Source organism: Amblyomma americanum, chromosome 7 (assembly GCF_052857255.1).
Source record: "Amblyomma americanum isolate KBUSLIRL-KWMA chromosome 7, ASM5285725v1, whole genome shotgun sequence".
NCBI classification, from domain to species: Eukaryota; Metazoa; Arthropoda; class Arachnida; order Ixodida; family Ixodidae; genus Amblyomma; species Amblyomma americanum.
The window spans coordinates 85,190,042-85,204,543 of record NC_135503.1 but is presented as its reverse complement, the minus strand read 5'-3'; positions in this window follow the sequence as shown (position 1 = coordinate 85,204,543).

The window sequence follows — 14,502 nt, the reverse complement described above, 5'->3', positions numbered from 1 at the left end:
GCTCACGCCAAACAAGTTTGCAGCAGTCCACTCTTCTGCTGATTTTGCGAGGTGGTACAAGCCGATCGCCACGCGTTTCTCCAGCGGAATCGCATTCCGCATGTTGGTACCTTGAAGAATCATGCTTCCACAAACAGCTACCATGTACTGGAATGTACCGCGGTTGATCCGAAAGTTTTCTCGGAGTCCGCTGTCCGGAAGGTGCGGAAGCGTGGTCTCGTACCACGAGTCTTGGCGCGGGTACGCCGACAGATTTCTCTCACGGACGGACAGGTGCGCCGCCGCCAACAAAAAGCGCTACGGCCGCCCCCAGCGTCGCTTCCTGCACGCTTCCTGCACGCCACCATCTGCACGCGCAGGCGCTGTAGTGCTGACTGATGCGTCCCCACGAACGCAGCCCAAAATTGAGCGTCGCCCTCGTTCGTGACAGGCCTGCTAATGGCCAACATAGACTTGACACACAAGACGTCAGCAGGATCTTAACTACACAAACAAATGAACAGTGCACAGCACTCACTGTGAAAGAAAAGCCACGAAAATGAACAGCGATAGCAGTGAGCAGGCGAGCAGTGATGCGCCGCAGTGAGCAGCCACGGGAAAAAGAGGCTAAAGTAGCCAAAGTGCAGTCGGCTACGAAGTCGACTGTGATCATTGTTTAAAATTTTTTTTAGATTTCGGCTAACGACAGCTACAAGCACAAATAAAAAAGTTTTAGAGCCGGCCTTAACACAAAAAGAACGTTTTTCCTCTTATGTGTTACATTCAACGTAGCCTCGTTTAATAATACGCATCAGTAGGTGACGTTTTAACTTCACTTAGGCGAGTATCACATGATCTGTTTCGTCGCACTAACCGAGATCGCTAAACTGTGTGTAAGCGCGGCGAACTGGAGTTAACTCTAACCGCGGTTAACCGCCTTAAGTGCAGTTAAGCTTAACCACGGTTAGGGCTGCCCGTGTAAAGAGGGTGTTACTCGTCCGCGTTGCCATTTTGCGCTCTCATGTCTTCCACGAACATAAAGAAGACCAAAAAATTTGCAGAACCATGTCATCCATTCAAAAGTCATTTAACCGAGGGCTGTGCGTTGCACACCATGCGGCAATAGAGGTTGCCAGGTTTGGAAACGCATGCAGACCACAGCACAGGCTATAAGCACCCTTTCAAATTTGAAACACTCTATGCGTGAAGATGTAAATTGTAATTCCAGCCACATTGTTTACATGCTTGAGTGTGGTGACTGCCAAATGCAATACATAAGCCAAACAGACAATTCCTTCCGGTTAAGGTTCAATAACCACTGTTCACATGCACAATCGCTCCACAACCTGCCTCTTTCGAAATACCTCCGCGAGAAAGGCCACTAGCTTGGTAAACTTAAAGGAGCAATATTACAGAGTGACTTGAAAAACACTCGTGAGCCCGAACAAGAGAATCATAATTTATTTCCAAATTTAACACTGTGCAAAGTGACATTAACTAAATTTACAGCCCCCTCACATTTACAGCCCCCAAAGCATCACTAAATGCGTCGTCTGAGGTCATACCCTTTTTTGCATTCCACATTTGGGCAGTTACTTCCAGGCTCCGTTTCGCTCATCTTCTGATGTGTTCAGGGCAGATGGCTACTTTTTTTTCTGTCTCTCTCTCTGTGTGTGTGTGTGTGTGCGCGCGTGTGTGCGTGCGTGCGTGCGTGCGTGCGTGCGTGTGTGTGTGTGTGTGTGTGTGTGTGTGTGTGTGTGTGTGTGTGTGTGTGTGTGTGTGTGTGTGTGTGTGTGTGTGTGTGTGTGTGTGTGTGTGTGTGTGTGTGTGTGTGTGTGTGTGTGTGTGTGTGTGTGTGTGTGTGTGTGTGTGTGTGTGTGTGTGTGTGTGTGTGTGTGTGTGTGTGTGTGTGTGTGTGTGTGTGTGTGTGTGTGTGTGTGTGTGTGTGTGTGTGTGTGTGTGTGTGTGTGTGTGTGTGTGTGTGTGTGTGTGTGTGTGTGTGTGTGTGTGTGTGTGTGTGTGTGTGTGTGTGTGTGTGTGTGTGTGTGTGTGTGTGTGTGTGTGTGTGTGTGTGTGTGTGTGTGTGTGTGTGTGTGTGTGTGTGTGTGTGTGTGTGTGTGTGTGTGTGTGTGTGTGTGTGTGTGTGTGTACTGACTCCTATAGTGGCGCCGTATCGCGGCTAAACTGTATTACCTGGCAGTTGGCAAGCATTGAGCCATCTCGGGGGCCTTCTCGCCTTCATCTCTCGAGCTGCCTGCTGCCTTGCGCGTTCCAACAGTGTTTTGCACGTACAAGTAATCGAGCCCTGCGTACGCCAACCGGTTCTCGGTGACATATTCGGTGGAGCCGCTGGGTAACGGTCCATGTACGCTGACCTCGAGAACACACTTGACGTCAGTTCTCAACGCGTCGCTACAACACCAGTCCACAAGGCTAGCCGCCGCCTACGAGGCCTACAACCAGAGTTTGGCTAACTCGCAAGATCAGCAAGGGCCATGACGTCCGCTACGGCTAGCCAGACAAGTCAGCTTTCCGGGAATGCCCCGCCGTTCGTCCTTCACACACCTCCGTCGCCCCCATCATTTCACGGTGAGAGATTTAAGGACATCGAAGACTGGTTGGCCAGCTTTGACCGTGTGGCGGGCTTCAACGAGTGGGAGTTCGAGCGCAAATTTCAGAACGTGTACTTCGCACTACAGGACTCGGCCAAGACGTGGTATGAGAACCACGAAGCTTCCTTCACTAAATGGGAGATCTTTCGCAGGGAGCTCTTAGCCACGTTCAACACCAGCGAACGAAAGGAGAAGGCTGAAATTGCCTTGCAATCGAGGTCGCAGCCTCCGAACGAGAGCGTCGCCATGTTCATCGAGGACATGACGCCACTGCCGACCCTGCTATGCCCGAGGACAAGAAGGTACACCACTTAATGCGCGGCGTCAAAGAGCAATTGTTTGCCGGACTGGTACGTGATCCGCCAAGAACGGTGGCCGACTTTGCCAAGGGGGCAGCAAGCATAGAGCGTTCTCTGCAAGAACGGGGCGTGCACTACGGCCATCAGGTTAGTGTAGCAGCCGCTCACCACTGTACGCCTACATCGCTACCCACCGAGGAGCTTCGAGAGCTTGTGAGGAGCCCGGTGAGCGAAGAGCTCGAGAAAGATCGCTTCGAAGCTCCACAGGCTAGCGTCGCTGCCGTACCAGACGTGCTTCGTGGTGAAGTCCGGCGAGCTGTTCAGTCACTACCAGCTCCGCAGCCAGCGCCCTATGTGATGACATACAGTCAAGTACTACCAAGTTGTCCTGGGACAGTGAAACAAGCCTTTTCCTCCGTCACTCCTGTGCCTTCATTGCGGTACCCAACTGCAGCTGTACCCGTCGTACCGCAGGAGGCCCGGTCCACCATGAGCAAAGCGCGCATTTGCCGTACGCCAAAAAATAGGCCGCTCCGCTACCACTGCGGGGAGCCTGAGTACATCCTCCGCCAGTGCCCCTACCGCAGAATGGGCTTAAGAGGGTTTTCACCTGACGCACCTCAACCACGCTACGGAGGACGGCCGCGGGACGTCGAACAGCATCTGTCCGATAACGCGCAGCCAACGACCTGGCGGCGACGCCAGTCCTGATCGCCATCCCCGAGGCGGTTTTCTTCGCCAAGCCGCCCGTCTTTTTCTAGCCAGATCAGAGGCGCGTCCCCACATCTGGAATACTGATGACCGCGTCTCCCGGGGGAAGAGCCGCCGCTATTGGATCAAGTCAAGAGCCTCCACCCGACGATTCGCGGCTACGATGCGACCGACGACGACCTCACCCGACGACCTCAACGACAACGACGTACTGTGACCGACTGGTGTCTGCCCAAATCCCAGTAACCGCTGATAATCGCAATGTGACCGCACTTGTGGATACCAGCGCTGATTTTTCTGTAATGAACAGTCGGTTAGCCACGGCCCTCAGAAAGATTCTGACCTCTTGGTCTGGACCACAGATCCGCACCGCCGGCGGCCATGTGGTTACGCCAATTGACGTCTGCACGTCACGAATCCAGATCTGCGATGCTACTTTCCCTGGTTGCTATGCTGGGCTGCTCGAGTGCTCCAAAGACATGATAGTTGGTTTAGATTTCCTTCGGGAGCACGGTGCTGTCATCAACCTTCAGGAGCTGGCCGCGTCTTTAACGACCACGTATTAATCCCGTCAAGAGCTAGCATGTTTGTTACCGTAGGTTGCGACATCACTGGAACTCGTGGCATTGCTGAAACCAACATGTCACTGCTCCTTCGTATAGTTCAGCTGAACAATTGCCCAACCGAGCTCTTGGTAACCAATTTGGGCTGCGAACCTCAGTGTTTACCTGCCAGAACAGTTATTGCGTATTTCAAAGAACTCAGCGAATTCGCTGGACAGCATGCTTTGTCCGAAGCCTCGGTATCAGTGGAGGCACCGACCACTCCCATAAAAACTGACTTGAACCCGAACCTCTTGTCTAATCAGAAACGCTGCCTCGAAAGCGTTATCTAGTCTTTCTGTGACTGCTTCGCCTCGAGCTCTAAGGTTAGGCAGACACCGCTCACAAAGCACCGAATTAGAGTCGACGCCAACCAGCGGCCGTTATGTCAGCCGCCTTATCAGATCTCTTCCAAGGAGCGTGATGCCATTCGCCGCCAAGTTAAAGAAATGCTCCAGGACGACGTGATACAGCCGTCGACGAGACCTTGGGCGTCTCCTGTTGTTCTGGTAGCAAAGTTCTGTTGTTCTGGTAGCAAAGTTATGGTAGCAAAGCCTGTTGTTCTGGTAGCATTACCGACGTTTACACAAAGTCACAAAAAAGGATGTTTATCCTCTGCAGCGCATTGATAACTCCTTAGATAGGCTGCGCCACGCCAAGTACTTCTCATCGCTAGTTTTACGCAGCGGCTATTGGCAGATCGAGGTGGACGAATGCGACCGCGGAAAGACCGCCTTAATTACACCGAACGGTCTGTACGAATTCCGGGTGCTTCCTTTCGGCCTCTGCTCGGCTCCTGCAACCTTCGAGCGGATGATGAATACTGTTCTTGCCGATCTGAATTTGCAGTCCTGTCTCGTGTACTTGCATGACGTTGTCATCTTTTCTGATACGTTCGAAGAGCGCCTGAGACGCCTGCGCGCTGTGTTCGAAGCAATTCGGTCGGCCGGCCTTTCCCTGAAGCCCGAAAAGTGTCACTTCGCTTTAGAAGAGTTGAAGTTTCTAGCCCACATTGTGAGTGCTAAAGGGGTTAGCTCCGAGCCCGATAAGACAGCCGCCGTGGATGCTTTTCCTGTGCCCACCGATAAGCAAAGCGTGCGCCGCTTTCTGGGTATTTGCGCCTATTATCGGCGTTTTGTGCAGAACTTTTCTTAGATCGCTGAGCCCCTTATCCGCCTCACGAAAGATTCTGAACCGTTCTTCTGTGACCTGGAGCAAGAGGAGGCCTTTGAAGACCTCCGAACTGGTCTCCAAAATATGCCAATCCTTGGACACTCCGACGAGCCGGCCGCCACTGAACTGCACACAGACGCCAGCAACATCGGCCTCAGTGCGGTCGTTGTGCAGCCGCAGGATGGTCTCGACTGCGTAATCATATACGCGAGCCGTACCTTGTTACGATCTGAGGCAAACTATTCCACCACCGAAACGAATGCCTGGCCATCGTGTGGGCAGGGACCAAATTTCTCCCGTACTTATATGGCCGCCCTTTCAGGGTCGTCAGTGACCACCACTCGCTGTGTTGGCTGGAGAACCCCAAAGATCCCTCGGGACGACTTGCACGCTGGAGCCTTCGACTTAAGGAATGCGATGCCACCATCGTCTATAAGTCCGGTAGGAAGCACACTTATGCAGGCTGTGTGTCTCGTGCTCCTATCGAGGACCCGCGAGCTGACCCCGACGACGATTCAGTTTTTCTTGGCGCCATCTCCACGTCCATTCTGATTCAACACCAAAGAGACGGCAATGACCTACGACCCCACATTGAGTATCTGGAAGGAAGCGGTTAGTCTCCCCCACGAATCTTCTCACGCGGACTGTCGTCGTTCTGTTTACGCGACGGCATCCTGTATAAGAAAAATTACAGCCTGATGGAAGCTGTTTATCTGCTCGTCGTGCCTACAGCTCTTCGCGACGAAGTCCTGCAGGCGTGTCACGAGGACCCATCTTCTTGTCACCTGGGTTTTTGTCGAACGTTGGCACGAATATGGCAAAAGTACTATTGGCCCAGGGTTGCTGCAGTTGTGAAGCATTACGTAAGATCTTGCCGCGAGTGCCAGCGTCGCAAGACGCTGCCGACTAAGCCAGCCGGCCTACTGAAGCCTATTGATCCGCCTCAGGCCCCCTTCCATCAAGTCGGCATGGACATACTCGGCCCATTTCCGGAGTCCTCACTGGGTAACCGCTACGTTGTGGTCACCACCGACTACCTCAGCCGATGTTGTGAAACTAAACCTCTTCCCCGTGGTACCGGTGACGAAATTGCGAACTTTTTATCCAAAATATTGTGCATCGTCACGGTGCACCCACCATCGTTTTAACTGACAGGGGAACAGCGGTAACCTCGCCCTTACGCAGGAGGTTATGCGCCTGAGCGGCATCAGTCACCGCAAGACAACCGTTTACCACCCTCAAACCAACGGCCTCACCGAACGGCTCAACAAGACGATCGCCGACATGATTTCCATGTATGTCGATACGGACCACCGGAACTGGGACGCCATACTACCTTATGCCACATTTGCCTATAATACTGCAGTTTAGGAAACGACACGCTTCACTCCATTTCGTTTAGTATATGGTCGCGAAGCCACAACCATGCTGGATGCAGTGCTGCTTTCAGTTAGCTCTACCTCCTCTGTTATGGGTGCTGCCCAATTCGTTCGTTACGCTGAGGCCGCCCGCCAACTAGCTAGAGAGCGAATTCGGCACCAGCAAGTTCTCGACGCTCGGCGATATGACCTCCGCCACCGAAATGTGCGTTACCAGCCCGGCGAACAAGTCTGGGTGTGGAGCCCAATCCGCATGCGAGGGCGCTCTGAGAAGCTTCTACGCCAATACTTTGGCCCCTACGAGGTGCTCCGCCAGCTCAGTGCAGTCATCTACTAAGTTCTTCCCCAGGGAACCGTTCGCTCTTCTAGACGACCGACCTCCGAAGTTGTCCACCTCGCCCGGATGAAGCCGTACCACACCCGCTAGCGCCTGGCGCGTGTCTACACCGTACGCCAGACAGATGCGACTACCCTTGTTGTCCTGCCTCCCATTGCTGCCACACCGAGTCGATGTCTTTCAAAGAGGGGGAGTATTACCACACTACTGACTCCTATAGTGGCGCCGTATCGCGGCTAGACTGTATTACTTTGCAGTTGGCAAGCCTTGGGCCATCTCGGGGCTTGATGCCTCCTCATCTTCACCTCTCGAGCTGCCTCCTGCCTTGCTCGTTCCAACAGCGTCTTACGTAAACGCAGCATGGTGTCAAATACTGGAAGTCGTTCCAGAGCGCAAAAAATGACTTTGGGCCATTTGGGACACTCATAAGAATCCACCAGTAGACCTTCCCTCCCAAACCAAGACTTGCAAGTATTGCATGGTAATTACACTGGGAAGGGTGGCTTTGATAATTTGTTGTCTATGTGTTTTTAACGTCCAAAAGCAACTCAGGCTATGAGGGATGCCGTAGTGAAGGGCTCCGGAAATATCAACCACCTAGGGTTCGTTAACGTGCTCTGACATCGCACATTACACGGGCCTCTAGAATCTCGCCTCCATCGAAATTCGACCGCTGCGGCCAGAATCAAACCAGGGTCTTTCAGGTTAACTGCCAAGCGCCTTACCTACTGAGCCACCCTGGCGGCTGAAAGGTGGATTTGAGTTCGACAGAAACTGGAGTCGCTGCGAACCCACCAGGAACGTCCTCTCACTGCGTTGAGACGTCGGTGACGATGCCTTCATTCGCTGGCCTTTTTAGTCGAAATGAATCGATATCACATGAGAATGCAATCTCTGGCTTTAAGGGGAGAATGTTAACTCTTTGTGCATCAAGCATTAGTATGATGATCAACTATGGCGCAATTATAGCAGTCATTTAGGGCGCAAGGGCATCTGGAGCCAAAAACGCCATGGCGCAAGGTTTTTTTTTTTCATACTGAAGGTGAAGACAAAGTCCTCTTCCCCCGCATTTCACCCTTAAGAAGCCGAGCACAAGGCAGCGGAAAGTTTGTGCCCATTGTATTACCGGTGTGTATCCGGTTGCACTGGGGATCAAACCCTGCACATACCGCTTGCGAGGCGGATGCTGAAGTTACTACGCCACCGCTCGGTACATCAAATTTTGGATTTGTTGACCCGTACAGCTTAGTTGGCGTATGGGTTTGTAAGATGCGCAGCTGCTATTCGGGAGCGTGATTTATGTAGGTTTTGTGAAGTTCTACGTTTACGAAATCGTGTGGCCGCCTACATTGCTGTCCCAGAAAGATCAACATGATCTAAGTGACAAAAACGTGTGTAGTGAATCAGTACCTCTTGCATCGCAAAGCCCTTCAAACATTGCTGAACGTTAGAATGCAGACGCCATGAATGCTAAAAAGCGTGCTCTTCACCTGAGCTATATCGCGAATTGCATCACCGAATCCGACAAGTGGAAATTGAGGTCACCTTCAATGTTGCCGACTTTCATCTTAGTCTCATAAGTTACGCCCTAAAACTAACTATCGGTATATTTATTAAATGTCGAAACAAGTTTACCCTCTGTTATTCCTCTTTCTGACACAAATAATGTCGAAATTTACGCAAATTCTTCCTGCGCTGAAATAACCAATGTAACTTTCATGGCCTTGGGAAGAAAAAATCGCCGGTATAAACGGGTCGCAGGTATAAAACAACTGATATAAACGGGCTGAGTATAGGCTGACTCGCAGAGTTGGGACTTTTTGTTAGAAACGAGCGTGCCTGAGGCTTTCTTGTGCCTAGAGGCGTGAGGAACTCGGTAGCGAGAACACCCATCTCTATACATTATCTGGATCGGTATAACCCAAATATTTCATTGTTTGAAAAGCAAAACTTCTATGGCTTATTTTGTTACACGCACTAAGTGCAAAAAACAAAATACTTTCCAGGGTGGTCTGACGTTCTTCGCGCAACTAAAAGTACCTCTGTGGTGTCGTTACTATGCGATTCAGTGTCGCGCTCGAAACACCGCTCTAGAATGCGAGGGCGGAAGCTGTGGCATGAATAACAAATGCACAATTTGGGGATGCAAGAATTTCCCGCCGATGTAGCGTATAAATTTGCACAGGCGCTCTCATAGAGCACCCAGCATGTAAAGAGATGGCATTTGCTCCCGTGGGCTTAGCTGCTTTGCTCAAATATGTCCTTGCGCCACTATACGAATATCAAGGGCTTACAAGCAGCGCGAATTCTTTTTACCGCGAGAATAAACGCGAAATGAAAGTGGACTGAATCATGCTTCGGGAGTCCTTATTGCCGAAGGCTGCTTGAAGCAATATTATTCAGCGGCGGCTGCGAGACCAGGTCGCAGCACAAAACATGAACGCCACGTGGCGATATATAGGGCACGGAAGAAATATGGATCGCTTCAGTTTGAAGGCAGCCTCTGGCTGAGTTTGCACCGTAAACGTCAAAAAACGGTTTGGTAATAAAATGTTTTCTCTTGCTCTACTTTCACGCTTCCTTTTTATTATTCCCTCTACGCATTAAGGCAGTGACTGCCGACGAGTGGAAAGTTAACGTTACCACACATGTGAAGCGTTGTAAAACCTCCACAGCAGGGAAGTCCCGCAAACTGATTGCATTACATTCCAGATTACGCGAAAAAAAAAGAATCGATCCCATATTGAAAAGAAATGAAAGAATGCAAGCGGTAATCAAAAGACGTTTTTTGCTGCCTGACTAGTCTAGTGAGAGCTGTCAACTCAGTGCACACACACACACGCACACGTGTATATATATATATATATATATATATATATATATATATATATATATATATATATATATATATATGTGTGTGTGTGTGTGTGTGTGTGTATATATGTATATGAAAGAAGCTAACCGTCACTGAAACCGAGGTGTACAGCTGAATGTTACAATTATTTTTTTTCATTTGTAGTGCCAATCAATTGGAGTATAACACTTCGATTAATCTCTCGCTTAAAATCTCTTATTAAGCAGCAGAAAAAATAACCACGCCAACGGTGGGATCCGAACCCACGACCTCCGAATATCGCGTCCGGTGCTCTTACCAACTGAGCTACGGCGAGGGCTGTCCAATCTGCTGCTTTCGTGGGTATTTATGTTTTCGCATCTAAGCGAACCTTGAGAGAGTTCACCGGCGCCACCCTCGTCCACAGCAGACAACGCAAATGAAATGAGAGGCTCGTTTGACAAACAATGAAGGAAGCCAACAGTCACTGAAACCAATGTGCATAGGGAAATGCAGGTGCATAAGGGAAACGAGCCCCTCATTTCATTTGACTTGTCTGCTAATATCTTAACAAGTGTCTCGGCTCTGACAGTCTTGATGCCGTAAGTAGCAGAAGAGGGTTCTCGCACAGTTTTCGCCCTTGCCGTTAGATGACGTTCCACGTCACGCTCGCTGTATTACAGTACGTGCTACGTCCACCGTTATGGACGAGGGTGGCACTGGTGAACACTCACAAGGTTCGCTTACACGCAAAGACATCAATACCCACTAAAGCAGCAGATTGGACAGCCGTCGCCGTAGCTCAGTTGGTAGAGCACCGGACTCATAAACATAAATACCCACGAAAGCAGCAGATTGGACAGCCGTCGCTGTAGCTCAGTTGGTAGAGCGCTGGACGCGATATTCGGTGTTTATGGGTTCGGATCGCATCGGCGGCATGGTTGATTTTTTGCTCCTTTAAGTAATTTTTTGTAAGCGGCACATTCATCGAAATATTATTTTCCGATTGGTCGGGGGAGGAGGGCTTTGGCACTACAAATTTAAAAAAATAGAAAAATTCCCATATGCACCTTAGTTTCGGTGACTTTGGCATGTTTGTCAAAAAAGCCCCTCATTTCACTCACCTTGTCTGCTAATATATATATATATATATATATATATATATATATATATATATATATATATATATATACATATGTGTGTGTGTGTGTGTGTGTGTGTGTGTGTGTGTGTGTGTGTGTGTGTGTGTGTGTGTGTGTGTGTGTGTGTGTGTGTGTGTGTGTGTGTGTGTGTGTGTGTGTGTGTGTGTGTGTGTGTGTGTGTGTGTGTGTGTGTGTGTGTGTGTGTGTGTGTGTGTGTGTGTGTGTGTGTGTGTGTGTGTATACCAAAAGTGATTTCTGGCAGCTGATTTGGTCAATATAATACAAAATCACGAAAAATTGAAGAAAGATAACAGAATTTAATTCACGACGTTTCTGCTGGAGGACCAGCCTTTTTCGAGAAAAAGGCTGGTCCTCCAGCCGAAACGTCGTGAATTAAATTCTGTCATGTTTCTTCAATTTTTGGTGATTATATATATATATATATATATATATATATATATATATATATATATATATATATATATATATATATATATATATATATATATATATATATATATATATATGTGTGTGTAAGTGTGTGTGTGTGTGTATATAAACACACAACTATCTTGCCCTGATGAAGGACGGCCCACCGTCGGAAACCGTTGGTAAATAAAAGTTTCTTAAGTATACTTCAACTCTTATGTTATCAGTAGCCTAGTTCATTTTTCTTCGTAGCATATATTTATAAATATATATGAAGTGAAAAAAAATGCAATATAGCTTGACATAAACATGAAAAGATAGCGAAGGGAAGAACAGCATTTTCTTCTTCATAGCAGCAGATAAGGATAAAATGTGAGCAACAGCAAGAGTTCCACACATATACTCGCGTATGGGAACCATGCTCAGTTTGCAAGAACGACAGAGTGAAGCACATTGTGCCCTAGGTGTGCTCTTGCGTACAAAAGCTATCTCAATGCAAATAGGCTGTGAGAATGTAGGTGAACCGGTGCAATACTATGTCCTAAGAAGAGCGCTATGCTACATGTTATGCTGTGAAAGCTTGATGAAGATTCTGATGCTAGTATATTGACCATTTGCTTAAGTGCAAGACCGTGCACACTCTGTCGGCGGTTCCTGAAAAGTATTTCCACGCAAAGTATAATAGTTTATCAGCCTAATAAGTGTAGCAGATGTGGCACGTATTCAGATCAGCTGTAATTAATATGCCCATGCCAGGCAACGAACCTCCATGTCCTTCATGGCGGTGTACACTGCACTTCGAGGAAAATTGTATCCTTATCCTCAACCTGTCTTACTTTGCCCTACACTAATCTTAACCCTTATGAATCATCCACTCACATAAATACCGCACCGTACACAATATGCAGCTGAATCATTGTGAAATCCAACTGAGAGTAAATATATTTGTTTTCGACATCTGATTTATTATTTTTGGTGTATAATTTCCACCTTTACTTCTACACCTCTAGTTTGTGCCATGTATCCAATGTAGGCACTTGATCTTGCATTATCTGCAAGTTGTTCACGTGCAGTTATTTTCGCAATTAACGCAGTTAGGTACCTAAACTGAACTAAAGAACAATGATGTATCGTGAAGTTCAGAATAAGTCCTATCACCGGCAGATATAGGCACTTTTTGTTCGATGTTCAAAATATCGTTAAATAATATTCCCAATTTGGAACCTTGTGGAATACACTACTTTAATTAGAGCGAGCTCTATCATATTGAAAATGTTAACAATCCGCTGTTTGTTGCAAAATAAGCTTCTTATTATAGTTCTTTGACAATTTTCTCTTTTGGATGCCTGGTGCTCTGAAATCCAAGCAAGCACGAAACTACACAGAATGTTTACATCATTCGAATAAATACGAAAATACGAATTTGTGCTACATAGGAGACGGCTATGAGCTGGAAGTGCCGCGGGACAGAGCGATTGCGATAGGCCAGCTCCACGCACGCAAGAGACGATTTTGATCGTGTCAGAATCACCGGATCAATGTCACGCAGAAGTCGCTAGGCTAGCTGCGAACAGACAAAGGAACACAGTACGTTCGATTTCGCTCGGGGTTGATACATATGGTTAGTGCGTACGCACTAAAATGACAAGCTGCTCTCCTTCATGAGGCTGGCTTGATGCCTACTAATCTTTTCGGACTGCTTGGTGGCGCCCGCGAAGGGTGTAAGCTTAGTGGTAACGCATATGTAAAGGAAAATATCTTTCGTTAGCTTCCGTAATAGGCGAGAAGCAAAGTGTCCCAAAATTATGACTTTTTGAGGGTTATTTCATCTGTTTCTCGGTGTAGAAAATTGTTTCAGACAGCAACTCTTGAATAATTTTTTTTTGTTCTATTGTTGTGTTCTAGTATACTGAGATAGACGGGCTTCTTTGATGTTCTGACTGCTTTGTTTGTAATTTGAAATTGGTTTAGCAAATTTGCGTCACTTAGCAAACCATTGACAATGGTAAGGAAGTACGTTGCATTAGGATAGGTGATGACTGGAAATGCAAACTACGAGCTGGGAATAAATAGAACAAAAACAATAGTGTATATTCCCCTTTCCCCCCACTCTTAAGTTATAAATAAAAGTTCGCCAACGGCTCTCAAAAAGAAGTTGTATAAAATTTTTAACATGCCAATACTCCGCTTTTGGGCCGAAACTTGGAGAGAACGGGAAAAGGTTGAACATAAACTGAGGAGAGCAAAGCGACCTATGAAAAGGGGCAAAAATAGGATTTTCGTGACTCCGCACCCCTACGTCTTTGTTTATGTTGTATTTTCCTCCCAAGAAGATAGCAAAGTGGCCCACGCGAGAAACAAGTGTTCGTGCTGGTGCGGGTAAAAAACGATATTTATATTTTTAACCTAGCTAAGATTCTAGAGAAGTGCTTGATTGGCCAGAAAATTTGAGAAAAATCCGCTGCTGTGACAGCTGTGAAGCGAGAGCTAATTACGCCAAGTTTTTGTCTTTTTGAATAATTATCACACCCGACTGCCTATATGAGTTCGGGCACTATAGACTGCTGTTAGTTCATGACAAATCACTTTAATTTTCACAAAATGCTTGCAAACGATTCCAGAACACATACGGAAGCATGCGAGCGTTCTGATTGGTTCGTCAGGATATGCGCTTGGTTTTGTGTCAAGTCTCAGTGACGTTAACGTTGAGGGCGTACTCCTCCCGGGGTTCCCTCATGCGGAAGCTTCAACTTGGTTTTCTGATTACGGCTGGTACTATTATGTTTTTCGTCTCTGTTTAAGCACGTTCAAAAAGGTGTTAGATATCAACGCCGTCAGCTTTGATTGCGCTCTTTTGCCATCAGTATCACGGCAACAGTTTTTCTGCATTACTTATTGGCCACTAAAAAAATTTGTTTTCAATCACTACCTACCCCTGCTCTTATTTTAGGGAAGCGTTGCGATGGAAGCTTTTACGAAGTAAGTGCAAAATTTGGATTCCGCGCA